Source organism: Leptonychotes weddellii, chromosome 3 (genome assembly GCF_054177405.1).
Source record: "Leptonychotes weddellii isolate Sample4059 chromosome 3, ASM5417740v2, whole genome shotgun sequence".
NCBI classification, from domain to species: domain Eukaryota; kingdom Metazoa; phylum Chordata; class Mammalia; order Carnivora; family Phocidae; genus Leptonychotes; species Leptonychotes weddellii.
This window is the reverse complement of record NC_138371.1, coordinates 129,161,895-129,187,033: the sequence shown is the minus strand read 5'-3', so window position 1 is coordinate 129,187,033 and position 25,139 is coordinate 129,161,895. Positions and strand designations below refer to the sequence as shown.

Sequence of the window (25,139 nt, the reverse complement as noted above, 5' to 3'; positions counted from 1 at the left end):
ATGGTCAATACAGGCAACTGAGGGATGGTCATGGCATGAGCGTAGGGGTACATGTGCCTTGGGGTGTGAATTTAGATTAATCAATGCCTGTGGGAGTAGTGACACCCAGTGGGAGGTTCACTGGCCACTTGATAACTTAAATAGGAGTTCTCTGAGGAACCACTGGGCCTCTCAATTAAAGCAGCTGCTTGATCTGTAAGGCAAGTAAATGTTCCACTAAACATTCTCCAAGAGCCTAGCTTTGCATATTCTGGTAAATGGAAATTAATGCCCTGGTCACTATCAATAATGTCTGAAACTACTCCAAAGAGGGTAGGAGTGCCCTGGTGAAAGCCTTGTGTCGTGGCCTTACCATATGTAGAAACGTCTGTTACCTTGACTTTTATCTTGGGTGTCTATGAGGTAGATGCTCAGAGCTCTTTACCCCAAATGGGGCAATACTTAGGTAATGACTCCAGTTTGTCAAAGGTGCAGATGAGGCCATTTGTTGGTCAAGGCATCCTGTGCTGAGATGGATGCCTGAAATTTGGGCATCTGTGCTAACCTTCCATCCTTTATCAGGGACATCCTGGTTAAGGGATGGAAAACAGCAACATTCCACTGAGCTCCATCACATATGATGGTGGTGATTTCATTTATCAAGCCCATAAAACGTCATTTCTATTAATTCCTTTAATCTCAAGGGGCTTCCCTGATAGGCAAGGAGTCTGAGAAACTGGTATCCTCCTCTAGCACCCTATTATATGGCAAGGGACTGAGGACAGGGGAGGCCACTGCCTCCTCCAGGTAGAATATGCCAGAGGGCCCATTTTTGGCTCCATTCTGCATCAAGGTGGCCTCGGTAGTTGTGCCAAGTTTATGCGGTGTTGCTTTCACGAATGTAGACATAACGATATGGAGGGTCATAGATGCAGGGTCTGTTAGAGCCTCTATTCCCAAGAAAGCCCAGTAAGTGGCCTGCAATTTCCACTCTGATGATGTATGACACAGGGCCAAGGAAGGGCAATTTATGGCCATCACAAGCAACCCAGAGACTCTACGAGAGGAGTTGCTAAAGCCTCCGCAACGAAAGACACTCTAAGAACACTACAGGAATTCTTGTTGATTTCAATTTGGACAGATTCTACAGCCTTTTGTTGGAGGGGGGCGCATCCAAGTTGGGGTGATTTGTAAGCAACGGCATAATGGGTTAAGTAAAATTTTAAATTTTAAAGGTGGTATGTTGCCTTCAGAGCCCCAAAATGACTAAAAGATGTTGGACTTGTATTCATATTTGGGTGCTAAAAAGGTTAATAGCTGTGTTTTGATAGTCTCAGGAATGGAACATCTCTTGATTTACCAAATAATTTTCCAAAAATTTAGCCAAGGTGACAAGGCATTACACTGTGTGGGACAGTTGCCCGTTCCCTTTTCGTAAGCTATTTTGTGTTTGTAGATCCTTAATGAGTGTGTCAAATGAATGTCTCCAGAGAAGAATTTCAATGCAATGCCATACCTGTGCTCCTGAGAAAGGGGGATGCAGCTAAGAGCTTCCCTGCCGAGACTGTGCAAAGCTCCTGGAACACTCCACAGGTAGCCTGGTAAAGGTGTATGTGATCCTTCAGAGTTGAAGGTGAACGGCAGCTCGCAGGCTGTTGAAATAGGCACTAAGCGGAACATATTAACCTAATGTGTGATCATAAATATTTACTGATTACTGATAGGATGGAGTCAGTAATTTCAATAATATTGGGTACTGGGTATGGGACTAAGTGCATGGAACCACAGCATGAAAGTTACAGTGATATATATATATATAAATAAATATATATAAATATAAATATATATATAATATATAAATATATAAAGGTATATATTTAAGTATAAGTATATATATATAACATATACCTATATATAAGTATCAGTATGTGTGTATATATATATATAAACTCACGTATACATTTATATATAATTCCAGTCATATATATACATAATGTTTCTTTAAGAAGTGGAAAAAATTCAAAACCATAAAAAAGTATATATATATAATATATACTTATAGATATATGAATATATAAGTACAAGTATATATATATAAACTCATGTATACATTTATATATAATTCCAGTTGTATGTTTAAAACCATAAAAAAAAATGCCAACTTGCCACCTTCCTAAAGGGGCTCCCATCCCCATCTGAGCCTGCGACTGGGCAACACAGCTTTCCCCAGCCCACGCCCGCGCCGCCCGTTTGAAGGAGCTGATGGGAATGCAAGCAGCAGACGGACCCCCTCAGTCCCTTTCTCTGCGCGGAGAGTAGGGCCCTCCCCAGGGGCAATGGTTGTATGGCTCAAGGACCCCGGGCTTAAGTCAGGTTTGAATTAACCCCTCTGCTGTGCCCAGGGGTGTCATGAATGTCTTCTGTTTCTGTTTTTGTTCTGTAACTCTGAGAATTAGGTTTTCTGCCCTGACAGAGCCGGAGGCAGCAGAAAATGGCTATGCCTGCAGCCCAGACCTTGGGGGATAGAAACCATCTTCTGCTACAGCCCTGTCTTTCCCTGCAGTGCAGGCCTCCCGCTCACTCTTCTCTCTCTCTCTCGCTCTCTCTCTCTGTACAAACTCCTTTAGGGTATTTTGGATTTCTAGCTGCGGCCATGAAGTTGCAGCTTTCAGTTTCTGTCTCCACCCAATCAGTCACGGCGCGGACCTTCTGGCCACCTGAGGCGCCAGAGAATGAGCCAAGAGCCGCGTATGAAAGCTGACGGGGTGCCCTGGGTTGTGGCTGGGCCGTTCTGTCTGTGACGGCACTTGTTGCGATCGCCTCCTATTCACTCCATTGTTGAGGGAGGGATCCCCTGCCTGAGAAAGTAAGAGATGGCCCAACACACCGCACCCACCCCTGGACAGATGGGACCAGCAGCTCCCCGGCCACAGGTTCGGCACAGCCCGGAGTAGACAGGCAGCGCATGCCATGCAGGGACACAAGAGGGCGCGCTCAGGAACAGAATGAACAAGCCAGAAAGCCCTGGCAGCAGGCGCAGGAGTGGGGGGACAGGCTTCGTTCCCAGTGGGAGGATGTGATTGGCTTGTCTGAATAATTTCACAGGCTGGCGGGGAAGCGAAACCTGTTAGATAGGACGGGGTGGAGTGCAGCTGTTCCCACCGAGGCAGGAAGTCCCAGGTGGGGAGGCTTTGAGGCTGGGTGGGGAGCATATCTGGAAACAGCCGGGGAACTCATGCTTAGGCCTTTGAAGCCTGTGAAGCTCAGATGTCAACACACCATGTGCGTCTTAACTTCAGGCTTTATCCCACATCTCTCTCCTCCGAATCCGTTCTGTCACCCACGTCTCATGTCCTCCGTGCCCGTCCCCGGCATGGCCGCCAGCGTCACCCCTCACCTGTTCTACTCCAGGAGCTACTCTACACTTGCTGCGTTCACTCTCTTCTCCACTCCCCACAAGCAGAGCTCAGACTTCTCCCCGGCATCTACGATAAACATCTGCATCTCCTACGTACAATGCATCAACATTTTCCCATCACACTTCAGGTAAAATAAAACTCCTCATCATGGCCTACAGGCTCTGTAAGGTCTGGGCTCCTCTGCCCTTCCCCACCTCGTTTCTTTACTGACTTCCCACTGCTCATTCGAACACAGCCACGGTGGGCTTCTTTATTTTCCTCCAATATGTCAAGATTATTCTCAATCTAAGGGCCTTCATACTTGCTGGGTTTGTTTGTTTTTAAGATTTATTTATTTGAGAGAGAGAGGGTGGGGGGGAGATGCAGAGGCAGAGGGAGAGGATCTCAAGCAGACTCCCTGCTGAGCATGGAGCCAGACACGGGGCTCAATCTCATGACCCTGAGATCACGACCTGAGCTGAAATCAAGAGTGAGATGCTTAACCAAGTGAGCCACACAGGCACCTCACACTTGCTGCTTTCTTACGTCAAGTCACCTTCCCCAAGATATTTGCAAAGCTGCTGCTTCAGGTCTCAGCTCAAGTGTCACCAGACCTGCCCTCCCCATTCTTACCATAGTTTGTCCTTCTTCATAGAACTTACCCATACTTGAAATTATATGACATATTTTTTTTCATGTATGTATTTTTTGTAGTCCCTGCTAGAATATATATTACAAGGAAGAAAATCTGTCTGATTTTCCACTATATCCTTAGCATCTAGAACTATACCTAATATATAACAGGAGCCCAGTGAATGTTTGTTAAGTGAAATAATAGATGAACAAAGGAAGAATGAAAAAAACAAGCAAACGAAATTATGCCATACTTAGCATACAGTAGATAAATATTATCCATCCTCATTAGGAGGAGTATTAGCATTACAAGCCAACCTTTCCCTAATTAGGAGTGTGTACTATGGTTACATTCTGACTGCATTTACTTGTGATTATGCCTTGTAAACCTCTGAGGAACGCATGCTTCTTAATGTCAAGCATTTCATCTTTTTTACTCTTATTTCTCCCCAGCAGCTTTTTTAGGCAAACAATAGATGCTTAATAATTAAAAAGAGGACTTACTATGTGCCAATCCCTAGTCTCAGGACCTACATTTATTAACTCATTTAATCCTCACCAGAAGCCCGTGAGATGGATGCTCTTGCTACCCTTATTCTATAGCTAAAGAAACTGAGGCACAAAAATGATAAGGACCTTTCCCAAGGTCAGCTCAGTCACTAGGTGTGTGTGTGTATATATATATATATATATATATATATATATATATACATATATATACCTATAAGCCTACTAGTGTGTGTGTGTATATACACATTCTACTATAAATTCTACTAATACTATATATATGAGAGAGGGAGTGGGGTAGGAAGAAATTTCTAGGAACTGGCTTATGCAACTGTCAAGGTCTGGCTGGGCAAGTCTAAAAGCTTCAGGGCAGGCCAACAGCAGGCTGGCAACTCTCAGGCGAGAGTCGATGCTGCAGGCCACTGGTGGAATTTCTTCTCTCTCAGGGAAACCTCAGTTTTGCTCTTAAGACCTTTCATTGATTAGATGAGGCCCACCCAGATTATCAAGGATAATCTCCTTTATGTAAAGGCCACTGACTGCCTTTCGTAGATGTCAAACCTACGAAATCCAAAGTACCTTCACAGCAACACCTAGATTCAAGTGTGATTGAATAACTTGGCCTTGTCAGGTCGACACATAAGACTAACCAGCGCAACAGGATTTAAAGCAAACCTGCTGCTGCCAAGCCTAAATCCCACAGCACTGTGATGCACTGCCTTGCCAGGAAGATTTGTTGAATGAATAAAAGGGAAGGAACAAAGGCCCTGTGGTGACAGTGGGTAGCTATTGTTCTTCCTGCAAGAACCGCCCACCCTCCCTCTCACCTGTCCCCAGCCTTGTGGAGTACCCCTCCATCTGTAACTTGTTGCCAGGACTCTTTGAGCGGAGCTGTTTAAAATACATTCGAAAAGAGATTTGATGTGCGAGGCTTACTCATTTTCTAGCTAGAGGTCTCTGTCTATGCTAGGGATTTGTGGCAGAAAACCCCCAAATGGAATTTCAGCACTTCTGAATTCAAATGTCCTGGTTGCCTGACAATAGGATTGGCAGCCTAACAACTTGCAAGCTGACACGTCTTGCTTTCCTGGGGAGAGCGACTAAAAGCAATTTACACATTACAGAGGGTTGAGAGTGTCTTTTCTTTACCTGCTATGGAGAGCACAGTAATCAATACCACTGTAGAGATTTAGAAAGTTTTTCTATATTCTCCTTGGTCTGGCTTGAAAGTTGATTTTTGAACATCAATCTCCTTTTTATCATTCCTTTCCTCTGCTTGTTCCTTTTCCCCTCTGCTTAAAGACTGATAGCTTTCTTCCTAACACCTCCGCTCCATGACTTTGCCTGTATATTGTCAGGAAATCATGCCACACAGTAGGTACCGATTAAACTTTTGAGGACATGAGCCTTTTCCTTTGTTCATCCATTTGCCAGTTCTGCTTCCTTTGCTTTTGAACCAATAGACCGATGGCAGGTTCTGCAGACAGAACTCTTGAATAGGGGAAATCTGGAAATAAATCCTACCTGAGAATGAATACCTGAAAATGAACAGCCTCTGTGGTAAGGGTTTGAGGCTGTGGCTAATTGTTTCTATTTCTCTCTGATACTCCAGCCTGCTACTGAAATTTGTTACTAGATTTCCTTTAGGAGTATAATTGAATTCAGTAAATATATACTAAGGCGCTCTGGAGGATAACCATTTGAACCTAGCTCGGGGCCTGGGAAAGCTTCGACTCTAACAGGGAAACAAGTACATAACTGTAGGCAGGGGAGGTGCCGTAGGAGGAGTTAATGGGCATTCATGCAGGAAGCGGAGTTTCGGACTTCTTCCCTCAGACGGACAATATTTTTGGGCTGGCCTTGACTGAGGCACTGGGTATCCAGTGAGTGGTTAAGAAGAAAACAAATATCCATTTTGATGTGGGGGGGGCAGCTTAATAAGAAAATGATTATAATAAGAATTTCAGTGAAAACAAAATAGCCTAATAGGACATAGAGTCACTGGGGTGTGGGGTTATTTTATGTATGGTGACTGAGGACACCCTCTCTGAGGAGGTGGCATTCAAACTTAGACTTGAATTTTAAGCAGCAGAGATCTGCGGGTAAGCGGATTCCCTGCGGACAGAACAACAAATGTAAAGTCCCAGAGGAGAATGTGTTTGTTATTCAAGGAACAGAAAGAAGGCCTGTGACGCAGGAATATAATGAACAAGGAAAGAGAAGTAGGCGATGAAGCTGAGGAGGTACCAGAGACCAGATAACTACAGCCATTGGAGACCACTGTGGGGTTTCTCAGGGGGTGATATGGTCTGCTCTATACTTTTAAAAGATGTTAGGGGCGCCTGGGTGGCTCAGTCGGTGAAGCCTCTGCCTCTGGCTCAGGTCGTGACCTCAGGGTGCTGGGATCGAGCCCCGCACTGGGCTCCCTGCTCAGCGGGGAGTCTGTTTCTCTCTTTCCCTCTGTCCTACCCCTCCTCCCCTTGTGTGTGCATGTGCACTCTCTTTCAAATAAATAAAATCTTTTTTAATAAATAAATAAATAAATAAAAGATCACATTGTCTACTGAGTAGAGAATGTTTTGTGTGGGTCACATGTGGACATAGGGAGACCAGTTGGGGGTCTGCTTTGGCCATCCAAGACAGGCGGTGGCTTGGATGACAATAGTCCTTGGGGAGATGGCTAGAGGTCCTTAGAATAGGGAATGTATTTGGTAATATAAGTGACAGGAGTTGCTGAAGGATAGATGGTGCAGAGGGAGGGGTAAGAAGGAATCAAGAACACCCCCTATGCTTTGGTCCCAGGCAATATGGTAGATGGTGATGCCATTCACTGAACTGGGAAGCTTCTCGGGATGTACTGATTCTCAGAGGTTCAGTGAAAATTAGAAGCACATTCCCAACAAGGGGAGGAGTGTGGACAAGGCCTGGAGTCAGGGTGGGGGTGGGCAAAACTTTCAGAAAACATTTTAGAAGGCAATGTACAGATCAGGAAGCTAGGAGTCACTGAGGCTGAAAAGGTCGAGATCCTATATAGAGCCATATTATATTGAGGGCCATAAATGCCTTGGGAATGGGGGGTGGGGATAAGAGGTATTGGACAAGGGAGCCACAAATAATTCAAAAATTAAGAAAACTAGAAAAGTCTCATGCACAGATTTAGTTGCTGCCTTAGTAAACCCAGAAGCCAAAGGGACCCAAGTGAGTAATGCTTAAGCCACACAGGCTGAGTACACAGAGTACCCAGAAACCATGAAGAACTACCAAAGCCTTGTCAGGATCCTTGAGGGTGCCATTTATGCCCTCATTTCCTCTGAATGCAGTTCTATCTAGCAAGAGGATGGGGCCTACTTATTTAAGATTAACAGGGTAAAAGGTCCCTTCCTGACAATCTTACTTGTGATCCAGAATTTTAGCGCATACCCTTGACAACAAAGACGGCTAAAAAGAATAAGCTATTTGGAACTCTTAGTAACTTCACAATATGCACCTAAAATAGTTCAGTGCAAAGAGAAGTTAGGGGTTATCTCATTCTTTCTCAACAGGTGCTACTGAAACATTGTCTCCATCATCAGGGCAATGATTTTCAAGGGAAGAAGGAGAAACAGCGCTAGCTCTTCACCTCAAGGCTGTAATGGGAATGACCTGAGAGCCATTCAGATCACATAGCCACCTTCCAGAATTGCTGAAATGCTGTCCGGCTCCAGCACCCACTAATGGCATGTGACTCCCCGCTCTTAGAAACATCCGTACAGAAAAAGAGAAAACAGAACCTCTGAGTTAGGACTTCCTATAGGCGTTTGCTTTTTGCCCATTTGAGTCACTGGTATGCAATTTTGTATCAGTTGGCAGAGCCTAAGGAAAAGAAAAAGGATCAGACAGGTTTTTGAAACCAAATTATTGCTTTTCTGACAGATACTACTGCGCTGCTTATAAGTATTTTTCCTATTAAGTTTTAGTGAGTGCAAGGGCTATAGTAAATAACCTTTCATCTGCAGAAGCTTTTCAAGGAACAAATAAGGAGTAATGCAAAGTAATCCTGGGAGAAGTTTAAAGAGAGATCGTATCGCCTGAATTTAAAGTAATGGAATAGAAGGAAAGGTTAAAAACAACAACAAGAAACTATATACAATCACTTTCTGGGGGTATCCTTTCTAATATATAATTTATATGCAAATTTAACGTTATTGTAATAATAATTAAGCCTATTTGTGTTGGCTATACATATATATATGGTGTGTGTGTGTGTGTGTGTGTGTGTGTGTGTGTGTAGGCATTTCAGGCAGCAAAAAAACTCTAAGATTAAGTAATGATGCCTCAAGACATTTAGGAGGGTTTTGATATCAAACAGTTAATGGATAATTCATTTTTCAGTTTCTTATTTTGCATTTTTCTTTTTTTCCTGGGCCAGATAAGAGAGAGAGATAATTTCTCTGGCATACGAGGATAGACTTGCTGTGAGGTGGTATTTCCATTTTTTTAAGGCTCGACTAAAGTTTTTTTATGCACTAACAACCACATTTCCGGGAGAAGTTAGGAAACCACATAACATTGCACATGAAAAAGAAACCAGAAGACCAGGAGAATGCTTGAGTTTGCACTGGTTTGAAACAAGCCATGCATAGCTAATCAGTCAGAAAACCCTGGATTACAACCAAACCATAACAGAAGAATATAAATGAACACAGGGCATATGAGTGATTCTTGCTGGAAAAAAACTTGAATTATCAAGTAGTTTTCTGAAAATCGAAAAACAGAAGACACTCAATTATTGGCAGTACACATCCTCGATTAGGCAAATCTGTGTGTCAGTCAACCAGAATATACAATAGAATAATTTAGGTTCATTCTCTCTCAATCTACAAACATAATCATTTTCACATGGAAACTTGGCAATGTCACACCTCATTTCTCAGCAGACTTAAGAACAGTGTGCAGTCTTGAGGTGTTTTGGATCACCTTTCCAAAATGAATCCCAGTACATTTCCACTCCCTTTATAGATTATTATCACGTACAATTAAAGCTAAACTACACTTGTCAAAACAAGATAAATCACACTTTCTGGTGCGACAGTCCTAGATTTCTTTTTAATCGTCCTTTGTCACCTGCTCACAAAGTTTACCAATTGAACCGCTTGCAGTGCAATCCCAATCCTTATTAGTGATTTAGTCATAGTTATTGCCATAATTATAACTTTAAAACTTTAACAAATAATTAGTACTTCACAGCTTTACATGATGTTTAATGAAGCAGTAATGATTTACCAGAAGTAAAAATTCAGAAATCTAACAAATTTTTGTCTTTCTGTTTTCAGGACCCTCATGAAGAGAAAAGAAAACCAATACGAATTTGAAACTCCTGGTATTTAAAGGAAGAATATAGATTCATATATGCATTTGTGGACTGAATGACTTTGCTCTTTTCCAATACACCAGACAGGATGGGCTGCGTTCACAAACCTCGGTGGTTTAACACGACGAAGTTTGCTCCTCACTCATACTAACAGTGATGCAAGGTAACAGTGGGGGCTCTGCCCCATGTATTCAGCCAGGGACCCACGCAAGCGGAGACAGCATCTCCACCACGACCATGTGCTTCCACAGGAGATAAAGGGAAACCCTGCACATCACTTCTGTTCACATCTCATTAGCAAAAGCAAGTCACAGGGCAAAGTTTATCTTCAAAGGGAGAATGGGAAAGTACAATCCTGCTCCATGCCCAGAAAACGGAGAACCAGAATATTCCTCAACAGTGTGAGTGACTACTAAATCCAAGCATGCAGAATGATGGCAAACCAGCCAAGGAAGGGCAGGTTCCTTGACAATCTCAGGAGGCAAGGTAAAATCAATGTGATTGTCTTTTGTTCTATATCTTACCTCTCCACAGAGGCTACCTATTTCTATTACTGGGGTGATAGTTTTACATAATGTTCAATATTCTATGTAAAGAAAAACTCAAATCACCAGTAACAAGGTAAATAAATGAATCACGGCAGAAAATCTTATATTTGGAGTAGAATCACGAATATCAATTTGCTCCTTGGGGTCTCCTTCTTACACATTAATCAGTGAACAACTATGTAACAGAGGTAGATTCTCACTCGGCCAGGGCTGTGTGGGAGATGCCGGTAACCAGGGATCAAGTCTAGGAGCCCAGAAATGGCGTGTAAAATGAGCTTGGCCATAATGTTCACAGCAGGAAGTCCTGCCACTGACCATTTGATACAGCTGATTCTTATGCAGTGGTTTTATCCAGGAAGGCAGAGAAAGCTATTTTGGCACAACCATTTTGACACAGTCTCATCAAAATTGCAGAGGCAAAATGTAGTAACATTCTTTTCTTTTCTTTTCTTTTCAGATATTATTTATGTGAGAGAGAGAGAGAGCAGGGAGAGGGGCAGGGGCAGAAGCAGGGGGAGGGGCAGGAGCAGAGGGACAAGCAGACTCCCAGCTAAGCAGGAAGCCTGACATGGGGCTTGATCCCAGGACCCTAGGATCATGACCTGAGCTGAAGGCAGACTCTTCACTGACTGAGCCACCCAGGCGCCCCAGTAACATTCTTTTCTTGTCAACAATGTATGTAATGGACGTTCCGGATCTTGCGAAGCCTCACTTCATTGCCAATCTACACCCTAGAAAATTATATCAAAATGAAAACCCTCTGCTTGTGCATTATTTTTGTGTAATAATTTATGCAATATTATCCTTGACCTACAACCTATTCGAAGTATCTCTCTGTTCTTTAATGTCAACGCTTCGCTTGTTGTGTGTGTTATTACATTTAAATGTAACTGTCTAGCCTTTTCATCCCCAGGTCCCCTCCGTCATGTGCTTTTCTTCACCACAGTCATCTAGATTCAACATTCACGGCCACTGAAAATGATCTGTAATGAATTTTTATTTCTTGTAAATCCCTGTTTTGCCCCCACAGGAGATATAGTAAAATCTTAACAATAAGTGGTACTCCTTAAAAACTGGACCAAAGATCATTAGGATAATTTCACAACTGATCCGCAAGGAAGTTGAGAGCCACCCTTCACAGGTGTTTGAGGAGAGTTCCATATTTGTATCCACTTTCCACACTCAAGATTTTTCTATCACTTTTAACATGTAAACAAGGCCATCTGGTCTTTCTCTCTTTTGTAGTGCTTGTGCCCTTTGTCTCTTCCAGATTCGACTCTAGATTCCATCGACAAGTTTCTAAATGTCTGTACAATCTATAAATGCATTCTGCTAGGAGATCATTTTTTATCATTATTCATTACCTTATGAAATGGCTTAAGATGACATGGAAATAATGGAGCTTGACAGTGTCCTTGATCCTTTATGTGTGTGTGTCCACAGAGTATGTGCATATGCATGTAAAAGACAGATGGATAGAAAGAGAGAATCTTCCAACCAGTTGTAAATTGGATGCAGTTGCTCCATTCCATTATCTTCCAAAACTTTAAATGTAAATTTCAGTTGATAATAAAAATACAGTGTTTTTATTTTCTAAAAAGACCCTAAGAGGATATCGCATACAGGGTGATGCTAAGAAGTAGCAGTGATATCCATTTCAAAACATTACCTAGTAATAAAAAATGAGCTAAAAATAAGAAAAAAAAATTAGCAATGGGACAAAGGCCCAAAGGAATGGAATATATACTGTCTTTGTGCACATTATTCATTAGGTATATAAATGAGTTCAGTAGTTTTTTCCTTTCTTATACATTAAAATATCTCCAAGTCAAATTTCTGCTCCAATTCATATTTCCCATCTAAGGTTTTATATCTCTATAACAATTCCTTCACTTACTTCAAATTATCTGTGGTCGAACTTCAGTGTGTTTAAGTGTTTTAGGGGATATTAAAAAATGACACAGACCCTGACCTAAAGATCTTATCAATTGAAGAGGGAGGCAAGTACCATACAAGTGGAGAGTCTCTGGGCCAGATTGGTGGTTCTTGGGTTTCTGAGAGCAGAAAACTAAGTTAATGGACCTTTGCCAATGATCTAGAAGTTCACAGCCTCAAAAAGAAATTTATATCCTTTCTTATATCTGATTATTCTTTGGAGGTGGGACTTGGACTCATCATTCAGAAAAATTTGAAAGCTAGATCTACCAGGCAAGTTTAGGTGTGAATTCCTCCAAGTTCATTTTCTGAGCACATGAAATTTGATCTTCAAAATATCAAATTTATGCAGAAGACAGTCTGTGCTGAGTTGCATGCATATGTTGAAGTGCCAACAGGTCTGGCCAAAGAAAGAATGGCTGCCTGGGACCAGACATTGATGGGTTGGAGACATCTCAGCCTCCAAGGCTAGTTGACTCAAAACATAGTTGGCAAGAAGAAAATTTATACTATATCCTTATCCTCTGCCTTCAGCATCTGTGTTCTATTTCCTAAGTTGTCAGTGGGCAGTCTTCTGGAATGAGATCCTAGTCTTCAAAAGGAATATGAAAAATTAGCATGCCAAATAACTGCCTCATTCCAAACAGAGGGCACTTTGTGTATTTTGTAAGACAAGCTTCCTTCTCAAGTCATGGGCCTGAGAAGAGTGCTCTACTCTGCTAGGGAAATACCTGGAAGTTAATGCTTCAGTTACATCCCCAGGTATGTTATTTTGGGCTCCTTTTTTGCTAGTGTTCCCTTGCTTGTCCTTGTCTGTAATACATAGTTAATCAGTATATGTTGCATAAGTACAGGGTGTTTAGGGAAGAGGAATTGTCAAGAAGGTCCTATAAGTAGGTTCTCTGTCGATAGCTACAAAAATGCACTGCACAATTAAGAGTGTATGGTCATAACTGTTAAGGACTTGGTAGAATATTTAAGTGTGTTGAAGCCCACTACTGTGTCATGGGAGTGCCCCCTTGAAATGTGTGCAAAAAGAGTGGTCCTAAACATACTGACTCTCCAGAGTTTCGACCTATAATACTCAGTCTCCCAATGGAAGGAAGACCAGGCTGCCATGGGAAGCACATGCGGCATCAGTTACCCAGACTGTGTGGGAGGCCTTCTGAAACTGGTGACGACTGGGCTTACTCTGGAGGAAAAATAGGTGCTATCAAATACAAAAATGTGCAGAGTCACGGAGATGAGAAAGGCGATGACCACTGAATGTGTACCCCCCTCCAAGACAAGAGCACTCACCTACAGTCAGCCAGGCACAGCCCACTGGAGTCCAGGCACCAGATTCTGGCCCAGAGTTCTGGGCTCCACACATTACCCACAGACCAGATGCCTAGGCCTGACCTCAGTCACCTGCTGTCCCAGCGGCTTATATGTCCTTCTGGAGAAGCCCCCATCTCTCCTTTTTCTCCTCCACTGATTTGGTTGAAGTGAAGTCCACTATTTACAGTCATTTGAATTCTTTGAATGAGCAGCATATCAGAAAAAGAAAAATGTAACGATGATGAAATAATAACAAACACTCCTGAGTACCATAGGAGACGGCATTAAGTACCTCTTTGGATCCGCCACCACTAGGAGGGAAGTGTGCTGATTCGGCCTGTTCCATCATGCAGAGAGATGGTGAGAGTGAGAGGTCTAACTAGCCTTCTGAGTCTCAGGCCCACCTCCCATGCCTTGCAAGTAATCATTTCTCTGCTTTGAGCTGAGGTTTCCAAGATTATATGGTTGAATGCTACTCACTGCCTGACTGCAAAATCCCAACTCTAGACGTCCTGATGGCAAGAGAGGAAGGAGATACAGACTTTAAGAAACGTTTTTTTTATTCCTCATTTCCACAAATTGGCCTCCGTGATCCTCATGATGTCCCTAGAGAGATATGTATCATTTTCCCATTTTAGAAAGTTTGAGAACCACTGTGCTGTGAGACGTGGGGGTTGTGAAAGTGGGGGGCTAGATGTTGAGGGTGACAGGAAAAAAGAACGTGTAAAAGCACTGAGGCAGGGAGGAGGAGCATGTTGAGGAAATGGGCAGAAGCCTCTGTGACTGGAGTCTAGAGGGGCAGGAGAGCCGGCAGCTGAAGCTGGGGAGGCAGAAAAGGGCCAAGCCAGTGCAGGCTTCACAGAGTAAAGGATGTTGACTTTATCCTATAAGCAATGGGCAGCACTGCAGGTTTCTACGCAGGAGTGGAAGAACACCAAGTTTGCATTGTGCAAAGATCACTCTAGCCACAGTGTGTCGGCTGCATTACATGGAGGAAGTACGGATATGAAGAGACAGTCAAGAAGCGATTGCCGACAGTGAAGAGAAAGGACACGGTGGCCAGGACTTAGTGGTGGCAGTGAAGAGGAGAAAATGAGCACATTCATGAACTCTTTAGGACACAGGACCCTCCATCCATCCTCCACGCAGCAGCAAGATTTGAAAGCTGAATCAGATCCTGTGTGTCCTCGACTTTGAATTCTTCAGTCTTCCCAGTGCTGATGGGATGAAATCCAGAATTCTTAACATGACCGGCTCCTGGGGCTTCTCCTCACCCTCCACACTCCAACCCCAGGATCTCTCTGTGCTCCAGGCTCAGGGTTTTCCACATGCTGTTCCAGCAACTTCCACATGGAGGGCTCCTCCTTGTTTTTTGAGGCTCAGCCTGAATGTCCCCTCTGCAGAGCAGACTTCCTGGACCATCCAGGGGAGGTAGGAGGCCCTTCTATTATCAACCTCAGCACCTCATGTGTGCCTTTCCCAGGCCTTAGAGCAATTTATCATTCTTTATTTTTTATTGCCTATCTTTTGTTTGTCTCTTCATGAAGAATTCGTGAGAGCAGGAACCATGCCCATCTTATTTACCCAGCACACCACCTGCCCTGGTTGTAGTAACTCCTCAATAAACACTTAGCACATTAACAAACGAACTCATATGGACATCCTGGGGCGCCCCAAGTTTCTGGCAGGCACAGGAGGCTCAGTGGTGGTGACCTTCTCCAAGGACCCCATTAGGTGGAAAATAATCATATTTTAGATTAAAAGCTATAGGTCAGCCTTATCGTTATTTCTCTTTTCTTCTTTCATTACTTCCCTGAGATTTTTTTCCGAGGGTAACAAGGTCAGAGCCAGTGGCCTGCAAACTCCCAGACAATGCACACGGTTTGCCAAATTGTCTTTCTCCAGCATTGTTTGTTATGGCCATGTTTTGTTTCAATTTCTTAAAAGTTGCCAGGACAATGAAAAGATCACCACATTTAACCAGATGACCGAAACACTAAACGGTCAAACTCAGTTGCATTTTTATTATTGAGGAGATTTTTTAGATCACGAAGGAACAGATCCCCTCCTGTATTTATGGTTTTAATTAGTATTATTTCCTTTCACATTCTGGAGCACTTTCTATTTGCAACCTCACTTCCAGTGAGTAAGCTTTATTGTCCTCCACAGGAGCCAAGGTTTAGAAAGTTGTATAATCCCTATATTCTAACTCAGGCGATTGAAGCAGAGAGAGATTACCTTTGCCAAGAAAGAGTGGTTTTATGGCTGAATCGGTTTCAAATTCAGAGCATATTCCAAGCTTTCAACATCCCACTAATGAACTGTGTACTATTTTCATTTCTGTTTGCTTATGTATTTACCAAGCCACCGGCATCATATAAGATCAGTATCCAAGCTACAAAGGCTTTTTCAAATTGCTAACACCAGACATAGTTCAGACTTTAAGTACCGGGAGGCAACTGGGAACAGCTGTTTTTGAATCAGACATAAATCTAAGCAATGCTCCCATACAGCAAAAGGGGGGGGGAAAGAACTTGTCTCATTAAATAGCTAACAGGAGAGTGTATCTGATAGTAAAACCTTGGCAGAACATAAGATACCTGTTTACTGCCAAATTCTAGTCACACAACATTAAGGTTACCTATTTAAGCACGGAGCACTGGCTTCTCATCATATATAATTCTATCAAGGAGTCTCCCTTGTGAATCTTAGTTGCCTTTAGAGTGAGCAGAAATACTATTGCCAAGAAAACCAGGACCCAACCTCATGGGGATTTGTGGATAAAAATTAATCCCTCAAATGGTGCCCAGAAGCAAATCAGTGACTAATGGAGACTAGCAAGCAAAGGCATAACTAACCTCTTGGCACCTGTGGCAGCCAAAGCTTCTGAATAATTTTCCAGGGTAGCTCCTTAGTAGAGCACATAGACAAAATCCCATCCGAGCATTAGAAACAGGAACTATACAAGCATAGTCTGCTTATTTTTCCTTTATCCTTTGTCATGGCCCTCCTCCAATTATTGTGTTGGAGTGTCTCGAGATTGTTAGAGTGACCAACTCCTGCACAGTGAAAAGGTAATTTTTTACTTTTACGCAGCCAAAAGGTAATTTTAAAAAAAATTCTGGGGAAAAATATACCCCGTGGGGATATTTTTAATCAAGAAGCACAACATTTCCCATATTAATGTTGCATAGGGACTGCCATGAGAATAATCCATTAAATAAAATATTCCAAAATCGAATCTAATAAAGCTGGATAGAAAAATCCATTCTTCTGCTTTGGAATAGAATGTATAATAAAACCAGAGAAATGTTCACACGGCATTAAAGTCTACAAGCCTAGCGTAATCCAGAGCATTCACAGAAAAGCAGGGAGTTAGGAAACAGGAAAATAGAAGGTTGATAGCATTCTAACGTGGCCACAATTAACAGATCCACCTTCAAATAAAAGAAAAAGAAAATCAATTCAGTTAGAGAGGTGTGAGGACGGAACAATTATTTGCGGCTAATTACTTTTTAAAAGATGATGAAAATAGGTGAGTTTTCCCTGATATTGATGAAGGAAAACCTTTGGGGAAATCATTAACAAAGGTGAGCGAGGATATGAATTATTCTCTGGGATGTTGGAAAGCAACGAAGAGGGAAGAATAAGTAAAATACTAGTACAGTCTAGCAAAGGTCATCAAGACAACGGAGCTGAGACTAAAAATTACCGTTTTCTAAAATCCAAACCTGTCATCAGTATGTCCCACAGTGAATTACTTCCTCGAACAGATGATTTGTTATGAAATGTTCAGTAACTCACCAAATGTCTTTAAATAATTTGATTCAGTGGTACATTCCAAAAGGCAAGATTACATGTAGTTGTTCTACCTATAAATTAAGAATCCTTTTAAAACAATTACCGCAGCACCATTTTAACGTGTGCTCTTAGGTTTGGCCTTAGACAGGTTGGGGATGTTCAGGGTTACCTGCTCATAGAACAGAGTTTGCCTGGAAAAAAACAAATAACCTTCATGGTATTCATAGGCCATCTCTGAATGTAGGTTAATTATAGATTATAGCCTAGAGCCGTGATCAAAGACCACGCACCTTTGTAAGAAATGAACAGACTACAACATGGATGGTCCATTCATTCCCATCATCATTAAATGCCTGAAAATAACAGGAGCAGATACGTATCAAAGAAAATTCTTCCTCTGGATATGGTGAGGCAAGGGCTGTTTACCCTACACAAGAATTTTCAGCAACCGCTATGTAAATTCTCTGTCCAAAATACACATGCACGTATATAAATGAACCTGTTTATGTGCAAGTGTGTATCTATGAACTCACGTGTAAGGCCACGTGCTCCCCCTATAAAAGGAGGTCCCACCAAGAACCATCAACGTTGACTGGTATGTAGACACACTTTGAACAGAAAGTACATGTTTATTTGCTCTGGCCAAAAGCACGGTGAACAGAATAAAGACCATTAGCTAGCTGTTTCGTCATCCAGTCTTTGATACTAAAACTTGAATCAATTACTGAGACAACAGGGTTAATTTCCACTTGGATGGGAATCTATGTACCCTGACTGGCTGAAGTCACAGCTGAAAATCCTAGTTTGAGTAACAGTTAAGTGAGTTGATCCAGCATTTTAGCACTGCCTGCTGTCTGGTCTGCCTCTCCTCTGTTCACTCCCCACTCCTCCAGGTTGACTGACCTGTAAGCCATCCTTCTGCTCAATCCCGACACTCGGCCATGTTCTGCTGACGCATTCTTAATTGTACCAATAGCTCCACCTGCAGGGTACTCCCTCTCCCTGCTCCCCCATATATATCTCTTACACACCTGCACGTGCTTCTCCCTCACTAGTAGGTACCAGAGCTTATTTAGACCTCATTTATCCCACACAACTCGGGAAGTCTTCTCGAATGCAGCCGCCCATGGTGAGCTCACCATCCTCCGAGAGTTCATACTGTCAGACTTGACATTCTCTTACTAGTCATGTGATTATGTGTCTTTAATAATTACGTTAGTTGTAAACTGCTTAAAAGCAGGCCAATGCTTAACCTATCTCTGTGTCCTTAAAAATGATAGCACCCTATCCTCTTTATGGCAGGCACTTAAAACAGTGTTTTGATTCATGAATGGATTGAGTTTAAATGGCCCTGTTTCTTCAGATTTTATGTGGGGATATTAGCCTGTAAGCAGATGACATCCATATAAGCAAACAAAGATGAATTTCTGTTAACCATAACGTATATGCCAGAATTCTACAGCATGATGCCGCTAGACAATAGAATTAATCTTAGTTAAGTAAACAGTGTGAAAAACAAAAAAGAGAAAACAATTTTCATTATCTTGGTTAAAATTTCTCCTTATTAGAATTATTTTCAGTTTCGAAATTTGATAATCAAGAAGATGGTAACTACGAGTGAATTCTCCTTCTGTTATTCGTATTTAAGAATTTTCATTCATTGCTTTCTAGGAAAGCTGTTAAGAGGAGAAGTTGAAAACAGAAGCAGAATAAAGTCTTTCAGTGAGAGAGAACTGCAATGAGACCACTCTCGCCTTCTTTTTAAAAACACATCTGGAGATGGGAAGAAAAAAACGGAAGAGACAGGAGAAGGGGGTGTCAGACTCAAACATTCCTGAGCATGGATACAGAGTATAATGAAACAGCTAACTGCAATCGCAGAGTCTCAGCAAACATTTTTGGAAACATCCACTAGCCCCTCCTCTCCTTGAATATGTGACTGTTCTGCCTGAGCACTGCTTCATGGAAGGACATTATAAATCAACAAAGAGAAAAAGGCCTCTTTTACCATCCTAACAGAGTCAAGGCATCAGTGGGATTAAATTGTCATCGTCGGCACAGATTCCCAAAACTGGCACTCCATAAGAAAACGCATCATGTCTATTTGTGAATGTGTATTGTAAACTCTCCCAACATCTTCTGTGAAAATGCCATATAGCTAGCTAAGAGCATTGAATTTTCAGACCTTTGGAAGTGTTGAGAAGACCTTGGGCAGCCTCTCTCCCGAACAAAGGAATGATCACTCTGATTATCCTTCCAACAGAATATTTTAAGATTATGCATGCATTGTTGCATGTGTGTTTAAACTCAACTCAATTATTTATATGGACATCTCGAGGGCTCTTAAAAATACAATAAAACTTGAACTAAAATTCCACGAGCATTCAGATAAAAGAAAATTACCTATCCTCTTTGGAGAGTGTTTTTAGCGAGTTTGAAAAAGAACATTGATGGATTCCTCCAGACGAAGGCTTAAGAAGTAATAGTATCTGAGCAGGGTAGAAAAAAAGACAAGATGCTGAAGTGTTCCCAATGTATTCTGCGGATGCTTTAAGTTCTACCCTGTAGTAATTGGAATGGGATTTCATTACAAGAAGTTTTTACCCACTCACACCAACTGCATCCTTGTAAGAGTGATGGAGACTAAGTGTACCTGTTGTGACCATTACCATCACCGTCTCCAGGGAAACAGCCCCAGAAAGTTATCAAAGCAGTAAAAGTAGGGGAGGAAAGAATACAGCGCTGCCGGCAAACTCAACACTCCAAAATACTTGAAGCTTTAAAATAAATAAAAAACAAACTCCTACAATTCCACTTAAATAATCATGAGGGGGAATAAAAGCCTTATTTCCTTTTCTATTTCAAAGATTTTAACACACACACACATACACACAAAACCCAGCCAATTTCCCTTGAAAAACATTATTCATATTCCTTATTTCTCCAAATAATATAGAGCCCCAATAAGATTGTCAAGCACAGTGCATTTTAAGGTGTAGGTAAAGTCAAAATTTGCCACAAACACGAGTAATTCATCCATCATAAATCCCATCCCCAATCCCCACGTGAGATGTACATTTCCTTCTTGTCCAGGGCTGTCTGAAATTCAGGGGCTCTCATTGCAATGTGAAAAGTAATTTTAAGGGCAAAGGGGTAAAGGGTGGTTTTAGCTGGTAGATTTTTTCTAGTCTCTTTGTCCTCAGTCTGACTTAATCTGAGACAGTCAGTCTCCTACTTTATAGTCCCTGTTTAATAAGGAAAGAGAGAGCTCTCTAAATCTATACCACTCAGGTCCAGAGTATGTGTGGGGAAGCACAGCCGATTCTAGCCTACATCCTCCAGATCCAGCATTTCCCAACATCCACCATGTTGCTCTCAGGGTTTCATGGAATTAGCCAAGCCTAAGCAATTCCAGATCTAGTTGCCGTTGACCAATTGCACCTGGTTTGTACTTCCCAGCTTAACTTTCTAAATTAGATAATAACAACAACAACAAAAAAAGCTTAAACGCTAGCAGAGCCACAAGACGATGGAGAGGAACAAAATAGGGATTATGTTTTAAAAACTCTAAGTTACAGGTGGTTCTGAGTACTGATTACATAACCTGCACAAGTTGAGATCCGATTCAATAGACTCCCATTCTCTGCCCAGCCCCCACCCAACCCAGGCAAATGGAAGCTCTGATCTTCCGTGAGGGATGGGAAAGGTGAAGACCCTCTTGCCTCTGAGATGATAAAGAGGAACCCTGTCTAGGGGAGAGGGAAAGAGAGGGCAAGGACAGGTCTCTGCATCTCTGAACTCCCTGAGCCCAGAGCTCATTCCTTCTCCATGGTCTAGAGTATTCTTCCTCTTTAAATATCCACACTCTCAGATGCTACCCTGAGCCCATTCTCTTCTCACTCCCCTAACTATCCTCAGAACAAGTCCAGGGAAGATTCAGGTTTTGGGAGGGCAGACACTTACACAACTAAGAAAAAGGATACAAAATTGAAAATACAAAACTAGGTATGAAAGTGAATGGTTCTTACAAATGAATAAACAAACACGGAAATAAAAAGCAGATATAAACCCATAAATACAGAGAACAATCTGATGGGACAGGGCTAGGGGATGAGTGAAGGGGGGTGGGAGATAAGGCTTCCAGTTATGAGATGAATAAGTCACGGGGATGAAGGGCAGAGCATCGGGAATATAGTCAATGGCACTGTGGTGACAGATGGAAGCTACACTTGTGGTGAGCACGGCATCAGGCATAGAGTTGTGGAATCACTATGTCATTCACTTGCACTAATATAACATGGTGTGTCAACTACACTTCAATAAAAAATTTTTGGAAAAGAAAGTGAATGTTTATTCAGAATATGAAAAAACCTAGAGCGTATTAACAGGTAGACCACAGCGGTCCCCGGCGCGCCCCGTCAGGTCCCCTCCACCATCACAGCATGTAGATCTGCTGCGGTCCCTGCTAACTGGGACTCTGGTCCTCCTCCCACTTCTGCCAATTCCCATTTTCATGTAACTGTCCTTTGGAAAATTACCTCTTTCACAGATAAGGTGCCTGGTCAGTTGAGATATTTCACTGATGCTTATGAGTCTTTTGTGCAATATTTCATTAAGCTTTTGCATATTCTGGTTCATACCTAGAAGAGGAAATGAAACCAGTTACATCTGGTATAACAACTGAAAAAAATTATTAAAAAGTAAAAACCCTTTAGACAAATCTTCAGTTTCTTTTTTTCCCCCAAGGGTTTTGATTTGGTTCCTTTTACGTATATATCTTAACGATAACCCTATGTAAAAACAAATTTTATTTTAATGGCCCCACCACTACTCTTTAAAATGCACATAGATTTGCAAGATAGACAAAATAGAGACTACAAATTACTCTCGGTAGTTAAAATTCAATTGCATTGATGAAATTATGGAAAAGGGTTCATTTTCTGGTGCTGTCTTTGGGCTTTTTGAAATCCTGGTTGCTGGCTTACTTACTAATTTGGTAATTTGCAATAGGTTTCCCAGTCATTAGTGCAAATTAGCGAGGTTTAGCTATAATGTGAATATTAATATCTTCATTTAGAACCATTCCGCGTGCCCTCGCTGGGCTTCTAAGGACAAGTTGTTTTTTTTTTAAACCTTGGAGAAAGGCGATATGAAATACATGAATATGATGTTTATGAAAAGGCATTTGATAACCAATGCATTATTTTTCACCTTCTATGAATAAAATGTCAGTGACTTTGGTAATATTGTATTTTAAAAGCCCCAAGGACTGGCAGACAGCCCCATGCACATACTGTGCTATATTAAAGGAATATTGGTCCTTGGCTAGAAAGGATTTTCTAGCCCACTCTGAGCAATAACCACTTGATCACACATCTCGCCTGTGTCTGAGCTCCCGACAGCAGAATATGTGCCTCTCATTTGCTGGCTCCAAGCCCTCCACTCAGCATCCTGCACAGTCACTGGGGCCGTGTGCCTTCAGCTCCGTGACCTCAGGGGCACGCTGGAGAAATGTTGCCTTCTGTCCATGACCCTTTTAAGACCCTTTAATGTCTTCCCCAAGTTGTCACCATGGCACTCACTTGCTTTCATAATTCTCCCTGACAACCACTGCTCCTGATGCTGGCTTTCACCGTGGGGCTCTAATTCAAGTGCAGGCTGGAGCCCACCACTGTCAGTGTCTTTTTTCCCAATACAAGCCCCACTGGGACTTCGCCTGGGAACACGCCCAACCCAGCAACTTACTAGCTAAGGATGACCCTCTCAGCCCTGGTATCTGGTCTGCTGCCTTGCCCGACTCAGGCCACAGAGAACTCCAAAGCTTCCTTCCCCTCTCTTTCCTACACATGGCATTATTTAAATTTAACACTTGTCATCAATCAGCTGGGAGGCAAGAATGATCACATGAAATGGTGTCCTCGTGAAAAAGAAAGACACATTTATCAGTTGAGACCTCAAAACAAGACAGCAAGATGGATGGTGGGATGAGAAATCAGTGTTCCTTATTTTTCCGAACTATACCACCTCTCACTTATGGTTGTAACACCCCCAAAAGAATCCTGGGCGTTGGATTTGAATCTGTGAGCCTCTGACACATCTTGGAGTCTCAGTTCCCTTATTTGTGAAATAAGGGTAATAAGATTACCTCACAAGGCTATAGTAAGGACTAAAACAAAATATGTACAAATACCTAGCACAGAGCCTGGCACAGAGTCGAGCTCAAATAGATAACGACATTAGTACCCCAATTGAAATCACTCTTAAAATGGCACGTGTCTGAACATCCAGGCCCTTGCTGGGGCCCTGGGGTTGATTACCACTGAATGGTCAGTGACACAGGCTGGGCTCCAAATCCAAAAGGGATTCTGACCAGAAGGAGCATGGTCGATGAAGGGCCAGAGGGACAAGCCAACTCTGGGTTCTTTCAGAAAAGACAAGATTCAAAAAACAGGAGGATCATCCGATACTGAATCCAAAGGAAATTTTAGGGCCAAGATTTCTGAGTCGAGATGGAGATGGGGTTAGGACACGAGCAGGTGGGGAGCAGGGAGCAGCCATCCTGAACCTCAGATGCAGGTGGCTATTTCCAGCTCACCCCTCCGAGCCAGAGGTGCTTGGGAACGTGAAGTGGGCAAAAAGGGTCTGAAACAGAACACAGAGCGTAGGATGTAAGAGAGCAGGATGGCTTTAACCCATTGGAGCTATTTTTTAAATGCTGCATAAATACTCTTCTAATACTACCACCTTGGAAAAACACCTGGGTTCAAAGCCTGTCTACCTGAAAGACCACATTTTCTGAACAGCAGTTCTATTTCCTGAAAATCAGGCACCTGTTACCCGAAGTGACAGTGTCTGGCGTGTGGAAGCAGCCATCAGATCGAACAGCTGTGTCGGCTTGAACTATGCAGCAAAATGACCCTGCAGGGGCAGTGGAACTCTGTAGGGTGCCCTCTGAATCGTCTTGGTGACCCTCTCCAGCTGCAGTCAGTCTGTCCGCAGTCTTTAGTGGGCACTTGTCCTCAGAGCGGTGGGCAGTCCTGGGAACCAATGTGTGTCTCTTTCCAAGAGGGAACAAGATGTTATCTCCTGGAGGCTAATGTGCATGGGCGCCCCCTCACAGAGTTAAAGACCCTCCTCCCCACCCAATCTCTTTTGAGTACATTTCACCACTTCCCTACAGCCACCATCCCGGTGCATCTGCAAATTCTTAATACTTTAGCATAACACGACGTCTTTTTAGACTCCTCATGCCTGTTCTTGGAATTCATTGAACCCTTTCACCTCGAGTTAACGCACACTTTCTCCTGGTCAATGTGTACCCACTTCAAAACTTCATTTCCAGTGTAAGTGTTTAACAGCTTAGTCTGGGGTTGAAAAAAAGAGAGAGAGAAAAGCGAAAGTGTGAGCCTTATGAAAAGGGAAAATCAGAACAGATTGCAATGAAGCTAAACTGTCTATTCATTTGAATCAAATGCTATAAATTTCTAAGCATAATGTTTGACAGTAAACTGTCATCAAAGCAACAGACTCATTATAAAAATGCTAAGGGTATATAAATCTCATTGACTGCTTATCATTAACTGTGCGGGGTGCTGATAGGAAATGCCTGGTTATAATTTATATTTCACTAATAAGGTCCATTTTAGAGTAGAGCTGTCAAATCTATTA

The 25,139-nt window shown here is 42.4% G+C and overlaps 1 long non-coding RNA gene across 1 annotated transcript; it reads right to left on the bottom strand.

Moving 5' to 3' along the window:
* Positions 1–1,528: 1,528 nt before the first annotated feature.
* LOC145720815 (uncharacterized) lies at positions 1,529–24,816 on the bottom strand. The gene is made up of 3 exons (XR_014144024.1): positions 24,302–24,816; positions 22,010–22,111; positions 1,529–1,631 (listed from the first exon to the last, which is right to left on the bottom strand). It is a non-coding gene; the product is annotated as an uncharacterized LOC145720815 (long non-coding RNA).
* Positions 24,817–25,139: the final 323 nt, after the last annotated feature.